We start from the raw sequence: 15,787 nt of genomic DNA, 5'->3' as shown, positions 1-15,787 counted from the left end.
TTAGTACAGCTGACCACACTTTAGCTTCTCTATGTGAGACCGCATTTCGTGTTGCTCTTCATCAGGAGGAGCAACTTCCATCCCGTTCGGGAATGGAAACCAGCTTTCCAAGCAGGACCCACAGAATCCCGCACAGATGAAGAAGGTTGAGTGAGTGAGTTCCTTAGACTCTTGTTAGATAATTTCTAAATGTATGTATGGTTTTGGAGGTATGTAGAAATAAAAACTAATTGATCTATAATTAAGGAGTACATCATTTGATGCAAAACCCAGAACTACTGCCAGAACAACGAAGCCGCTGGCAGTAGTTCTGCCTCCAGCGTGCTCCATTTCTGCTGGATTTAAAAATATATATACCATAGGGGGTTACCTGGCAGTAATTGGGATAGTTCTGGAGCCCTTATGGGTGGTAGTAAATGCCCCCCCACCCCCACCCACTTGGCCATATGGTAAGTGTAAGCTTTCTGCATGGCCATGTGGTTGTTCGGGCTTTTTACCCGCTGTGGTAAAAAGGTTCCTGGCATATGGGAAAAACAGCCGCTACCGCAGGTCTTGGCAAAAGGATCCCTTTGTGTTTGTTATTTAGGGTGGCATTTATGGCTATGGTCCTCTGCACTGAGATGACATTTTTCAATTGCTTTGACTCCATGCAGTTCAGGAGTTGCTGTGTGCTCAGACTTGCAAGATGGTACCCAAGATATCTGTATCATAGATTGAGAAGGTCTAAGTCAGAAGATTTATGGTACTGCTCTTTCACAGGGGGATATTTTGAAACCCACTTGTGAGAGAATGAAGACAGCATCAGTTGAGGATATACTGGACTGTGCAGTCAGCTGATGTATGCACCAAAGTGTTTTCACGTGCTTTTTTTCTTCATATTAAGAGCCTTTTCTGTGCCTCATAATGGTCTTAGAGGCTATTAAGTTGGTCTTTTTGGGCTCATGAGGACATACATCCACAGAGCTTGCAGTCCTCCTGGTGATGGTCTGAGCCCAAACAAATAAGACAACAGGCATGGGTTTTAGTTTGCAATTTCTCTTCCACAGGTTGGGCAGAGTCAGAAACTTGGCTTTGTCTGCACCACGGTTCCACTGCTGTCAGATCATGCGCCCCCCCCCCCCCCCCACCCCCTTAAAACGTAGAATTATCTTCTTTAATCAAATAAAAAACATGAAATTAAATGAGAGAGTAAAACATGACAAAATTGTTGGAAGAGCTTTGTTTTGCGTCCAATTCAGTAGAGCAGAAAAATAAAACTTGAGGGGACTGAGGAGATTGCTGCGCATGGGAAGAACTTGACACTGGTTCTGAGTTCTGGGAGAGCTGTTCCATAAGGTATTGTGCAATAATACCACTTACTTGTGTGCCTGAATCAATCCTACTTGTCAATGGAGTATGTCCTTTTTTTTTAACTGAATAGATGAAATCATTTGGCAAATTGGATCACACACTTATACAGGGTAAACACTAAACCTTCTAAGGAAAATAGATACAAATTTTATACAAATGAAAAAAAAATGTATAGGGAAAATATTCCAGAACATTTTTAATTCAATTTTTTTCTGAAAATCCTATCACTCTATCTTTAAGTGAAAGCAACAAAACTGCCTTTCACCAACTTGGAACACTTATTCTCCATGTAGTTTAAGGGTAATCTAGATATCCTTACTTGTTGAGCTTGTGGTATTTTGGTATAAATCTCTTTATTCTGTGGTTTTATTTTGTTTACAAAGCGGCAGACCACATAATTTTACGTTGCTCTTTTCTGTATAAGATGTTTGCTTCGTTTTTAGTGGAAGAGAAGCCCTGAGAAAATAGAAATTTGTTTCTTTTAGTATTTGCTATTTTACATAAACTATTCTTTGTCTTGCACAAAATGAAAGGATATAATGTCATATACACTGAAACATAATATTTTGTTATTTTCAGTTCTATTCCCTGCCTTCTCCAACGAGCAGCCCTGTATACAGCATTCGATTCAACACCAAATGCCTCTACGCTGCCTTGGCATCAGCCCTTCATGTTCTTGACTTCACATCTACTGACTTGCAAATCAGGAGCTAAATGGAAAGTCTGCTTACAGTAGAACTGCTGACTGAAATCTGAGCTTTGATGTCAGGCACCTAGAAGAAAAAGAACATGATCAGGGCGAATATTTCTCAGGGACGCATGAACTACTGACTTCATAAGAAGGAAATCAAACATAACAAGGGGACTAGTTATTAAGGTGTGTTACAGCCCTAATGCACATTATTTGCTCCTTAACACGTTAAAGGGCAATAATGCATGTTAAATTACCATAACACACTAAATATTAGATGTAGCAGGATTCATAGTAATGAGATGTAAAGCAAGCAAAAACAGTTCTTTGAATAGTGCAGCTTGAGAGCATCAGGCTCAAATCTGTGGCCCAGTGCTTCCAGTCACTTCTTAAAGGAACCATTGCTTGAAATCAGGAGCTGTGTCCCCCTCCCTCCCCCCCCCCCAATGACTCCTCCCCCCCAATGACTCCTCCCCCTCCCCCCAAGATCCCCCAAATACTTCCCCCTGCTCTGAAGACATCCCCAAACACCCTCCCATAGGCTAGGGTTAGCATATGGCTACAGAAAAAGGAGGACGGATTGAGCCAGCCAGGTTTTACTTCCATTGCTTTCCATTGAAAGCAATGGAAGTAAAACCCGGCTGGCTCAATTACTTCCATTGAAAGCAATCCGTCCTCCTTTTTCTGGAGCCATATGGTAACCCTACCATAGGCCCCCACCCCGGGCCTACCTGTAGTAATCTCTGGTTTCTAGTGGGTTGGGGAAGGAAAGATCCTGGGTCTCTCCAGCGTGGGTACAAAATGGTGCTGGTGACTCCTAGCAATATTCTCAGGTTAAGCAGCCTGGCAGTAATACCATGAGACTACTGATAGCGGTCACCAGCACCATTTTGAACCTGGCAGAAGAGAAATGGGCAGGAGCAATCCCTAGCCACCAGGGAATACTAAAGGTAGGCCCAGGGGTCCTACATGAGGGTGAGGGTTGCTTTTTGTTGTTTGGGTGGGGAGCAAGGGGAATAGAGGCAGCTGTTGAACAATGCCAACCCATTTAGAAAGCACCCAGGAGAGTATGACCAAGACTTAGCAGCTGATGCTCCTGGGCACTATGAATAGCGCAGCTTGTGAGAATGATCAAAAGCTGCATTATTCATGTACTGCTGGAGTAACTGACCTGCAGGTTACTCCCATGGGAAGTTAAGGTGTGGTAAAAGCCTGAATTTAACACACCTCATTTATATACCCTCCTAAGTTTAGCCTGTTACATTTTAACCATCAACCACCTTTTCTATAAAAATAAAAGCTTCAGCTTTAAATTTATTTTTTTCTTAAATGATTACTTGTATTTATATAGATTTTGCATTTAGAAGCATTTCCCTAATAAAGGCAGAGATGCACTGATACGATGTTGACTGTCAGTATATACAAATTCTGTAGTGGAAGGCAGGTTTACACAGAACTGTTAGAATTTTGGTGATCCAATAAAAACATTGTAAACTCCCCCCACCCCCCCTTTACAAAGCTGTGCAAACGGCTGCCTCACGGCAAAACCCATTCGAGGCAAATGAGCTGTGTTGTCATTACCACACCTGCAGCCGCTAGCTCGGCTTTGTCAAAGGGGGGGGGGGGGGTTGTGTATTCTAGGTTCTTTAGACCCTTATACTTGGCATACTTCACAAAAATCATTTCAGCCTAAATTTCAGTGGCTTGATGGCAGTACTGTACACTGACTACCCTGTTGCAGATTTTGGTTATATCCACAAGGAGAAAAACCTTACCAGACAGACCTTCTGTAATATCGCATACAAAAATGTTAAAAGGAACTGGGCCAAGAACCAATCCTTGCAGCACACCACATATAACTTTCCTTTACCACCACCCACTGTTGCCTTCCATTCAACCAGATCCTAACCCAGTCACTCACTCTAGGGTCTATACCGAGGGCGCTCAGTTTATTTACAAGTCATCTATGCAGAACTGTGTCTGAGACTTTGCTAAAATGTAAGTACACCACATTTAACCCTCTCCCTTGACCCAAATCTCTGGCCATCCAGTAAAAGAAATTAGATTTGTCTGACAAGACCTACCTCTAGTAAAGCCATGCTGTTTCAGGTCCTACAATCCATTGGATTCCAAAATTCTCACTATTCTCTATTTTAGAAGTATTTCCATTATTTATTTTCCACAGACTACCCAGCCTCTAGTTTCCAGTCTCATCCTTCTGCTGTTTGTGGAGAGGTACAATATACGCCCTTCTCCAGTCCTCTGGGGACCACTTCGGACTCTAAAGAAGCATTGAAAATGTCAGATACCAGAACTGCTAGAACCTTTCTGAGTTACTTGAGTACCCATGGATATATCCCATCAGGCCCCATCATTTTGTCTATTTTAGTCTAGCTATCTTCTCACAAACACAAACTTCTGAGAATTGGTCCCAGTCAGACAGTGGAGCCACTAGAACTTCCCTAAGTACCCTCAGATGTATTCCATCAGGCCCCAACATTTTGTCCACTTTTAGTTTTGCTAGCTGTTCACAAACACAGTTCTCTAGAAATCACAAAGGGTCTACCCCATTCCTATTTGTATTGGTTTTCTACAGTTCTTACACCTTCCCTTCATCTGTGAACACAGATCAGAAATATTTGTTAAGCAATTTTACCTTATCCTTATCATCTTCTACATATTCTTCCCCTTCATCCTTGAGTCTCACAGTAACCCTTTTGCACGTCCTATCACTAACATATCTAAAAAAAAATGTCTTGTCCTATTTTACCATAATGGTTTTTTTTTCCTTGTATTGCTTTCTATTTTACCAGCTTCTCTTTTAGCTTTTCCAGATATTGTTGCCTATCTTCCTCATTCTGCGATCTCTTGTAGTTTATGAAGGCTAACCTGTTTTTCTTTACCTATTCAGCTACTACTTTTGAGAACCAATGTGGCCGCCTTTTTCTCTTACCTTTTTGTAAGGAACGTAAGTAAAAATATGTTGCTCTTAAAATAGCTCATTTTAGTATTGCCCACTGCTTTTTACTTTTCCCAGATGTTCTAATTTAATCTAAATTGACACTTCCAAGCTGCTTATTCCCTGTAAAGGTCCAAAGTGTAATATAATAAGGTATTTACAAATTTGAAAATACCTTATATCACAGACACTTACTAAATATTTTTAAAAATAAAATACAAAATAATGTCTAATTAAACAGCTAGCTTCACATATTCCTTAAAAAGAAAAGTTTTCAAACCCTTCCAAAATAGCATATAAGAAGGTTGGTTCTTCAGACTGGACAGTAAATTATTCCAAAATTGGACAACTTGGTATGAAAAAGAATTCTGCAGAACTTTTTAAAATGTTACTCCCTTAAATGAAAGACCACTTAGGTCCATCTAATGTAATGACCGTATAGAAATCTGTCTAGATGAATAGGAAACCAAACGAGCAACCTGCAATAACGATAGGCCATACCAAATCTTTAAAATAATAACAGGATTTTAAAAATATTTGTGCCTGCAGCAGAAGCAAATGTAGCTTCCTCAGCAGTGAAGACATGTGATCAAACTTATTCATTCTAAAATTCATACGAGCTACTACTAATCATTTCTATAGTGCTACTAGATATACACAGCGCTGTACACATTATATGCAGGTACTTTTTCTGTCCTTAGAGGGCTCACAATCTAAGCTTTTTTTTGTACCTGGGGCAATGGAGAGTTAAGTGACTTGCCCAAGGTCACAAGGAGCTGCAGTGGGAATCGAACCCAGTTCCCCAGGATCAAAGTCCACTGCACTAACCACTAGGCTACTCCTCCACTGCTGTATTCTTTAAGAGTTGTAAATGATTCCTCAATTTCACTGATATAACACGTTACAATAGTCCAATTGGGCCAAAATAACTCTGAACCAGTAACCTAAAATGGTACTCATGAACATAAGATCAAATGATTTGTAGATGTCACAATTTCAAGAAAACATTCCTAAACAGACTATTAATCTGTACCTCAAAAGATAAGGACAAATCCAAAATTACTCCCGATAGTCTGGAAGACTTCTTAACTATCAGTTTCTCGTTTTGCCCAATTCAAATTGATTCTGGTACACAATCAGCTTGGTAAGTAAACCAAAGAATTTTGGTTTTACTTGTCTTTAACTTTAGCATAGAAGCTAGTGCCCAAGCTTTAAGCTTCTCTATACATTTAGGGCCCCCTTTTACCAAGCTGCGGTAAAACGGGGCCTGTGCTGGCATCGGTGCATGTTTTTGATGCATTCTGAGGCCCCTTTTTACCGCAGCTGAGTAAAAGGTAGGTCTTTCTTTTCTGCAGGAAATGGCCATGCGGCAAATAAAGCACTTGCCATGCAACCATTTTGGGGGGAGCCCTTACCGCCACCCATTAAGGGTGGATAACTATAAATGAAGGGTTAGCATTTGATATGGTGGCTCATACATTATTGCTATACTTGAAGTGATTGGCTGAGGCAGTAAGGGCTCCTGTGCTAACTTGTACACACCGATGCTACAAAAATATTTTTGTATCACCTGATATGACGGCACGCTAGGGGTAGAAACTACCATTGGGCTGCTGTGGTAGCCCAGTGTTAATTCCTTTTTGGCGAGTGGTAAGCTCGCGTTGAGTTTACTGCCTCTTTGCAAAAGGGGCCCTTAGTTACTTTACACAGAGTGTGGTTCAAATGTCATCTGCATACAAATAGATGAACATCAGTAAGCAAAAGAAGAGAGTCAAGAGAACTCATAAATACATTAAAGAGAACTGGTGATAATGGAGACCCCTGGCAGTATTCTGCAGGAAGGTTGCCAAGCATTTAATAAATCCCTTTCATCTTGACCACATAACTTTGATGGACTAAAAATTTTGTAAACCAGTTCAGTACCAGTCCTGTAATGCCAATCGCTTCAAGTATAGCAATAATGTATGAGCCACCATATCAAATGCTGCTGACAGATCAAATTGAAGCAACATGACCTGGAAACCAGTAGAGAGTAATGCCTTTAGCTACCAATGTTAATACAAGGTCTCCATGCTATTTAATGCTCTCAATCCAAATTGAGATGGAAGCAATACTTGAAGAGTATCTAAATAACTTGAACGTTGTTCTACAACTGCAGATTCCACTAATTTAGTAAATAATGGAGTGCTGACAACTGGCCAATAACTAGCTGGCAAAGGAAGATCTAAAGGGTCCTTTTACTAAGCAGCAGTAAAAAGTGGCCTGTGGTAATATAGGTGTGTGTTTTGGGGAAAAGGGCTTTTTTTCAGTGGTCAGGAAAAGAGCCAGCGGTAAAATTGAAACCAGCGCAGGCCTATTTACGGCCTGAGCCCTTAACACCACCCATTGATCCAGCAGTAAGGGCTCACTTGCTACACACGTGGTGACTGGTCAGTGCACGCCAACTGCCGATTAATGCCAGAAATGCCATGCACGATATGAAATTTAAAAATAATTTGTCCTGTGGTATGGGCGCATGCCAAATCTGAAATTACAGCCAGGGGGCACGCTAGCCTGGTGGTAGTCTCAGTTTGGCACGCAAATAGAGACTACCGTGCCTTTGTAAAAGGGCCCCTAAATTTGTAGACTTCAGTATAGGTGTTAGAATGATCTCACCAATAAAATGTTGAAAAGAGAATACCCAGTTTCCAAGATGTTCCTATCCAGCTAGTAACACCTTGAGATATTCCCCTATCTCAACAAAGTTAGGGTTTTTTTTTTTTTTTAAAGTCTTGAACCTTCACATTTGGATGAACCTTCTCCACATCTGTCTTAATATTGAATCATACCACAATGATCACTAGACGCCAGATGATCGATCATCCACTAATGTTAGAAACACTCTCCCAGTTCATAAAGACTAACTCCAATATGGCTGGAACAGTCTGTCCTGTAGATAATCCGGGGATCACCCTACTTCTAGAAAACCCCCAAGAGAATCCAGGATCACCCTACTTCTAGAAAACCCCCAATAAACATTTGGCATATTAAAATAGTAGTACTTCCCCTTTCATAGCTATATTTTGAAATGCTTCTCTTGGCACTGGGCAGGAAGGATTTTCTTCTAAAAACTTGCAGAGTGCTTTTGATAACTTTGCTTATGTGAAGCACTTTTCAAATGTCACTGTTGCATGGGGCCAGTATTTAACTTATTAGTTCAATACCTCTCCAAGGAGAAAAGAGTGAGTATTATGAGGACTTCTGTCCGGCTATTTAATGTATAATACCTGTGATATAAATGTAATTTCACTTTCTCCGAGGACAAGCAGGCTGCTTGTTCTCACTGATGGGTGACGTCCACGGCAGCCCCTCCAATCGGAATCTTCACTAGCAAAAGCCTTTGCTAGCCCTCGCGCGCCGATGCGCTGCCGTCTTCCCGCCCGAACCGGCTCGTGCCGGCCAGTCTTCTTTTGTCCGCGCTCGGTACGGTCGTGTTTCACTGTTCGCGCCCCAAAAAGTTGACCTCACGCGTCGTTTTTCGACTTTGTTCTCTAAAAAAAAAAGGGTGTCGGGAGGAGGCCTCTTGGTTTTCTCCCTCCCCGTACTTCGAGTTTTTTGCCCCGGTAAGTTTTCTTTCGTCGTCGGGGTAGGCCCTATTTAGGCCTCGGTCAAAGTTTTTCTTCTCTCTATTTTTGTGGTGCCATTTTCGCCATTTCGAGTTTTGATCTCGCCGGCGCGATTTTTCCGCCCATGACATTGAAGTCTTCCAGCGGCTTCAAGAAGTGCACCCAGTGCGCCCGGGTAATCTCGCTCACTGACAGGCACGCGTCGTGTCTTCAGTGTCTGGGGGCTGGGCACCGCCCTCAGGCCTGTAGTCTGTGTTCCCTTTTACAAAAGCGGACTCAGGTAGCGAGGTTAGCCCAGTGGAACATTTTGTTCTCGGGCTCTTCGTCGGCATTGGCACCGGGAGTATCGACTGCATCGACGTCGTTGGCGCCTGGACCTTCATCCTCGCCCCCGATTGCATCGAGTGCATCGGGGCGTCATCGGAAGGCTGCGTCGGTGTCGGTGGCATCGAGACCTCCACGTCTGCTGATGTCGTCGGACGGTGGTGCTTCGTCTGGAGTGCAGGTGAGGGCTGTCCATTCCCCTGCTGGTGGCGGTGAGCCTTCGGGTGGGTCTCCCCCTACCCTGAGGGCTCCTGCGGTACAGCCCCCCCCCCCCCCCGAGACCGACCCTCTTCTGCCTCGGCCCCGAGGAAGAGACGGCTGGATTCTACGTCCTCCTCGTCGGTGCCGGGAAGCTCCGGTGACGTGCTTCGCTCCAAAAAATCGAAGAAGCATCGTCACCGGTCCCCTTCCCGTGTCGGCACCGAGAGCTCTGGGTCGCCGAGGGAGTCGGCACCCAGTAAGCATCGGCACCGAGAGGACCGCTCGCCCTCTGTTCATGAGATGTCGATGCGCTCCCCTTTGGACAGCCCAGAGCAGCCTCCACGCCCGGAACAGGTTCTGACATCGACTCCTGCATCGGCTTCCATGTCTTTGTCTACAGCCGCTCTGCACGAGAGCCTCCGGGCCATTCTCCCAGAGATCCTGGGGGAGCTGTTGCGCCCTTCCCCTCCGGTACCGGGGGTGCTTGCGCCACCGGTACCGTCGAGCGAGGCGCCGGCTGGCCCATTGTCCGGGGTGAGGTCTCCGACATCGGTGCCGCTTGCGGTACCGACTGCGGTAGCCTCCCAGGAAGGCTCCCCGACTATGTCGGCGGAGGGAGCTTCGCCGGTGCGGGCGAGGGAGTCTACCTCTCGATGCTCCCACCATGGCCGTGGTTCCACGGAGTCGAGCCGGGCACGGTTGCAGAAACAGGTCCGTGAACTTGTGTCTGACACCGATGGTGAGGCCTCGTGGGAAGACGAAGGAGACATCAGATATTTCTCTGACGAGGAGTCTGAGGGTCTTCCTTCCGATCCCACTCCCTCTCCTGAAAGGCAGCTTTCTCCTCCTGAGAGCCTGTCTTTCGCTTCCTTTGTCCGGGAGATGTCTATGACCATCCCCTTCACGGTGGTTATGGAGGACGAGCCCAGGGCTGAAATGTTTGAGCTCCTGGACTATCCTTCTCCACCTAAGGAAGCGTCCACAGTACCCATACATCATGTCCTCAAAAAGACATTGCTGGCGAACTGGACCAAGTCTTTAACTAATCCCCACATTCCCAAGAAGATCGAGTCCCAGTACCGGATCCATGGGGACCCAGAGCTGATGCGCACCCAGTTGCCTCATGACTCTGGAGTTGTGGATTTGGCCCTAAAGAAGGCCAAGAGTTCTAGAGAACATGCTTCGGCGCCCCCGGGCAAGGACTCTAGGACCTTGGACTCCTTTGGGAGGAAGGCCTACCATTCTTCTATGCTCGTGGCCAAGATTCAGTCCTACCAGCTCTACACGAGCATACATATGCGGAACAATGTGCGGCAGTTGGCGGGCTTGGTGGACAAGCTCCCCCCTGAGCAAGCCAGACCTTTTCAGGAGGTGGTCAGGCAGCTGAAGGCGTGCAGAAAATTCCTGGCCAGAGGGGTGTATGACACCTTTGATGTTGCGTCCAGGGCCGCTGCTCAAGGTGTGGTGATGCGCAGACTCTCATGGCTGCGTGCCTCCGACCTGGAGAATAGAATCCAGCAGCGGATTGCGGACTCGCCTTGCCGTGTGGATAATATTTTTGGAGAAAAGGTCGAACAGGTGGTAGAGCAGCTCCACCAGCGGGACACCGCATTCGACAAGTTCTCCCGCCGGCAGCCTTCCGCCTCTACCTCTACAGGTAGAAGATTTTTCGGGGGAAGGAAGACTGTTCCCTACTCTTCTGGCAAGCGTAGGTACAATCCTCCTTCTCGACAGCCTGCGGCCCAGGCTAAGCCCCAGCGCGCTCGCTCTCGTCAGCAGCGTGCGACTCAGCAAGGCCCCGCGGCTCCCCAGCAAAAGCAAGGGACGGGCTTTTGACTGGCTCCAGCAGAGCATAGCCGACATCCAAGTGTCAGTGCCGGGTGACCTACCAGTCGGAGGGAGGTTGAAAGCTTTTCACCAAAGGTGGCCTCTCATAACCTCCGATCAGTGGGTTCTCCAAATAGTCCGGCAAGGATACACTCTCAATTTGGCCTCAAAACCTCCAAATTGTCCTCCGGGAGCTCAGTCTTACAGCTTCCAGCACAAGCAGGTACTTGCAGAGGAACTCTCCGCCCTTCTCAGCGCCAATGCGGTCGAGCCCGTGCCATCCAGGCAAGAAGGGCTGGGATTCTATTCCAGGTACTTCCTTGTGGAAAAGAAAACAGGGGGGATGCGTCCCATCCTAGACCTAAGGGCCCTGAACAAATATCTGGTCAAAGAAAAGTTCAGGATGCTTTTCCTGGGCACCCTTCTCCCCATGATTCAGGAAAACGATTGGCTATGCTCTCTGGACTTGAAGGACGCCTACACGCACATCCCGATACTGCCAGCTCACAGACAGTATCTGCGATTTCAGCTGGGCACACGTCACTTCCAGTACTGTGTGCTACCCCTTGGGCTCGCCTCTGCGCCCAGAGTGTTCACCAAGTGCTTGGCTGTAGTAGCAGCGGCACTTCGCAGACTGGGGGTACATGTGTTCCCATATCTCGACAATTGGCTGGTGAAGAACACATCCGAGGCAGGAGCCCTGTAGTCCATGCAGATGACTATTCGCCTCCTGGAGCTACTGGGGTTTGTGATAAATTACCCGAAGTCCCATCTTCTCCCAGTGCAGAAACTCGAATTCATAGGAGCTCTGCTGGATTCTCGGACGGCTCGCGCCTATCTCCCAGAGGCGAGAGCCAACAACTTGTTGTCCCTCGTCTCGCGGGTGCGAGCGTCCCAGCAGATCACAGCTCGGCAGATGTTGAGGTTGCTGGGCCACATGGCCTCCACAGTTCATGTGACTCCCATGGCCCGCCTTCACATGAGATCTGCTCAATGGACCCTAGCTTCCCAGTGGTTTCAGGCTGCTGGGGGTCTAGAAGACGTGATCCACCTGTCCACGAGTTTTCTCAAATCCCTGTATTGGTGGACGATTTGGTCCAATTTGACTCTGGGACGTCCCTTCCAAATTCCTCAGCCACAAAAAGTGCTGACCACGGATGCGTCTCTCCTGGGATGTGGAGCTCATGTCGATGGGCTTCACACCCAAGGAAGCTGGTCCCTCCAGGAACGCGATCTGCAGATCAATCTTCTGGAGTTACGAGCGATCTGGAACGCTCTGAAGGCTTTCAGAGATCGGCTGTCCCACCAAATTATCCAAATTCAGACAGACAACCAGGTTGCCATGTACTACGTCAACAAGCAGGGGGGCACCGGATCTCCCCTTGGTAGATCTCTTCGCATCTCGAGCCAACCACAAAGTCCCTCAGTTCTGTTCCAGGCTTCAGGCCCACGGCAGACTGGCATTGGATGCCTTCCTCCTGGACCTGGGGGAGGGTCTGCTGTATGCTTATCCTCCCATACCTCTGGTGGGGAAGACTTTGTTGAAACTCAAGCAAGACCGAGGCACCATGATTCTGATTGCTCCTTTTTGGCCGCGTCAGATATGGTTCCCTCTTCTTCTGGAGTTGTCCTCCGAAGAACCGTGGAGATTGGAGTGTTTTCCGACCCTCATCACGCAGGACGAAGGGGCGCTTCTGCATCCCAACCTCCGGTCCCTGGCTCTCATGGCCTGGATGTTGAGAGCGTAGACTTTGCCTCTTTGGGTCTGTCAGAGGGTGTCTCCCGCATCTTGCTTGCTTCCAGGAAAGATTCCACTAAGAGGAGTTACTTCTTTTTATGGAGGAGGTTTGCCGTTTGGTGTGACAGCAAGGCCCTAGATCCTCGCTCTTGTCCTACACAGACCCTGCTTGAATACCTTCTGCACTTGTCTGAGTCCGGTCTCAAGACCAACTCTGTAAGGGTTCACCTTAGTGCAATCAGTGCATACCATTACCGTGTGGAAGGTAAGCCGATCTCAGGACAGCCTTTAGTTGTTCGCTTCATGAGAGGTTTGCTTTTGTCAAAGCCCCCTGTCAAGCCTCCTACAGTGTCATGGGATCTCAATGTCGTTCTCACCCAGCTGATGAAACCTCCTTTTGAGCCACTGGATTCCTGCCATCTGAAGTACTTGACCTGGAAGGTCATTTTCTTGGTGGCAGTTACTTCAGCTCGTAGAGTCAGTGAGCTTCAGGCCCTGGTAGCCCAGGCCCCTTACACCAAATTTCATCATAACAGAGTAGTCCTCCGCACTCACCCTAAGTTCTTGCCAAAGGTTGTGTCGGAGTTCCATCTGAACCAGTCAATTGTCTTGCCAACATTCTTTCCCCGTCCTCATTCCTGCCCTGCTGAACGTCAGCTGCACACATTGGACTGCAAAAGAGCATTGGCCTTCTATCTGGAGCGGACACAGCCCAACAGACAGTCCGCCCAATTGTTTGTTTCTTTTGATCCCAACAGGAGGGGAGTGGCTGTAGGAAAACGCACCATATCCAATTGGCTAGCAGATTGCATTTCCTTCACTTACGCCCAGGCTGGGCTGGCTCTTGAGGGTCATGTCACGGCTCATAATGTTAGAGCCATGGCAGCGTCGGTAGCCCACTTGAAGTCAGCCACTATTGAAGAGATTTGCAAAGCTGCGACGTGGTCATCTGTCCACACATTCACATCTCATTACTGCCTGCAGCAGGATACCCGACGCGACAGTCGGTTCGGGCAGTCAGTGCTTCAGAATCTGTTCGGGGTTTAGAATCCAACTCCACCCCCCTAGGCCCATGTTTGTTCTGTTCCAGGCTGCACTCTCAGTTAGTTGGTAAATTCTTTAGGTCAATCTCAGTTATGTCCTCGCCGTTGCAAGGCCCAATTGACCATGGTTGTTGTTTTGAGTGAGCCTGGGGGCTAGGGATACCCCATCAGTGAGAACAAGCAGCCTGCTTGTCCTCGGAGAAAGCGAATGCTACATACCTGTAGAAGGTATTCTCCGAGGACAGCAGGCTGATTGTTCTCACAAACCCGCCCGCCTCCCCTTTGGAGTTGTGTCTTCCCTTCTCTTTGTCTTGCTACATATGAGACTGGCCGGCACGAGCCGGTTCGGGCGGGAAGACGGCCGCGCATGCGCGGTGCGCATCGGCGCGCGAGGGCTAGCAAAGGCTTTTGCTAGTGAAGATTCCGATTGGAGGGGCTGCCGTGGACGTCACCCATCAGTGAGAACTATCAGCCTGCTGTCCTCGGAGAATACCTTCTACAGGTATGTAGCATTCGCTTTCTCTGGGAACAAGCAAGATAACAAATCCTCACAAGCAGAAATTCATAGCTATAAGTTACCTTTAACAAGAAAGAGGGGGGGGGGGGGGGGGGGGAACACTGCCAGAGAACAAACACATTTTTGTAGGGCACAGGGCTTTCTTTTTAAAGGCAGCCTGGAAATCATAAAAATGGACCCTTATTGAATTCTAAACAATGAAATTCTGTAGCACAGATTTGACCAAACTTATTGTCTCATCTGGAATTCCTTTCCTAATATTAATGACTTGTAATTATATGGACCAAAGTCTATGTTACAGCATTGCATATCTCCATGGAAGACAACCTCAAGTGAGCTACCAACACTGCCATGCCTTGGTTGTTGTGAACTTTGACATGGCCCTCTCTAGGTTTAGGCCTGCTTGGGCATAACTGAAGGAGATGCAGTCTGCTAACTGGTTTGAAAGTTGCAATAATTGATGCTTTTAGATGTGTTGAATTGGTTGTAACAAAAACCACATCCATAACATATAGTGGAATTAAAAAACGTACAGCGAAGGGCGACGAAAATGATAAAAGGTATGAGAGGACTTCCCTATGAGGAAAGGCTAAAGTGGCTAGGGCTCTTCAGCTTGGCAAAAAGAAGGCTATGGGGAGATATGATAGAGGTCTATAAAACAATGAGTGGAGTGGAACGGGTAGACGTGAATTGCTGGTTTACTCTTTCCAATAATACTAGGACTTGGGGGCATGCACTGAAGCTACAAAGTGGTAAATTTAAAACAAATTGGAGAAAATATTTCTTCACTCAACGTGTAATTAAACTCTGGAATTCGAAGCTAGAGAATGTAGTAAAAGCGGTTAGCTTAGTGGATTTAAAAAAGGGTTGGATGGGTTCCTGAAGGAAAGGTCCATAGACCATTATTAAAATGAACTTGGGGAAAATCCACTGCTTATTTCTAGAATAAGCAGCACAAAATGTATTGTACTGTTTTAGGATCGTGCCAGGAACTTGTGACCTGGATTAGCCACTGTTGGAAACAGGATGCCGAGCTTGATGGACCTTCAATCTGTTCCAGTATGGCAATACTTATGTAACATGGATCTTAGAAGCATTAGAATACATTTGCTAAAAATACAGTGAATGGACCATCCAACAGATAGCATGCTACTTCCATGGAAAGAACCTGGCTTCTCCGTCAGCCCTAGCAGTGCTGGAACACAGGCCACTGGTGGTGACCAGATTAGCTTTGAGTTAACAAAGAATTATTTGCATCGCCCTTCACACAGGGCTGATACAAGATGTGATGTTCTAACTGCAGAAGATACTATTTTATCACACATGTAACTGATTAAAGGGGTAAGAATAAAGGGGGAGATTTAAAAGAAATTATTCACTAATGAAGGAAAAGGCAGGTGTCAGCCATAGGGATTCTATACATTTGAGCATGTTATGAAGAACAAGTCAACAGGGTAACCAAATCAGAGCAAAGCTCATTAATCTTTTCAAGGCTGTTCTGGGACCTGTGCTGTTTAACATATTAATAAACA

The sequence above is a fragment of the Microcaecilia unicolor genome, unplaced genomic scaffold (assembly GCF_901765095.1).
Source record: "Microcaecilia unicolor unplaced genomic scaffold, aMicUni1.1, whole genome shotgun sequence".
In the NCBI taxonomy this organism is placed as follows: Eukaryota; Metazoa; Chordata; class Amphibia; order Gymnophiona; family Siphonopidae; genus Microcaecilia; species Microcaecilia unicolor.
The sequence above is the reverse complement of the archived record's forward strand: the minus strand, read 5'-3'. Positions refer to the sequence as shown.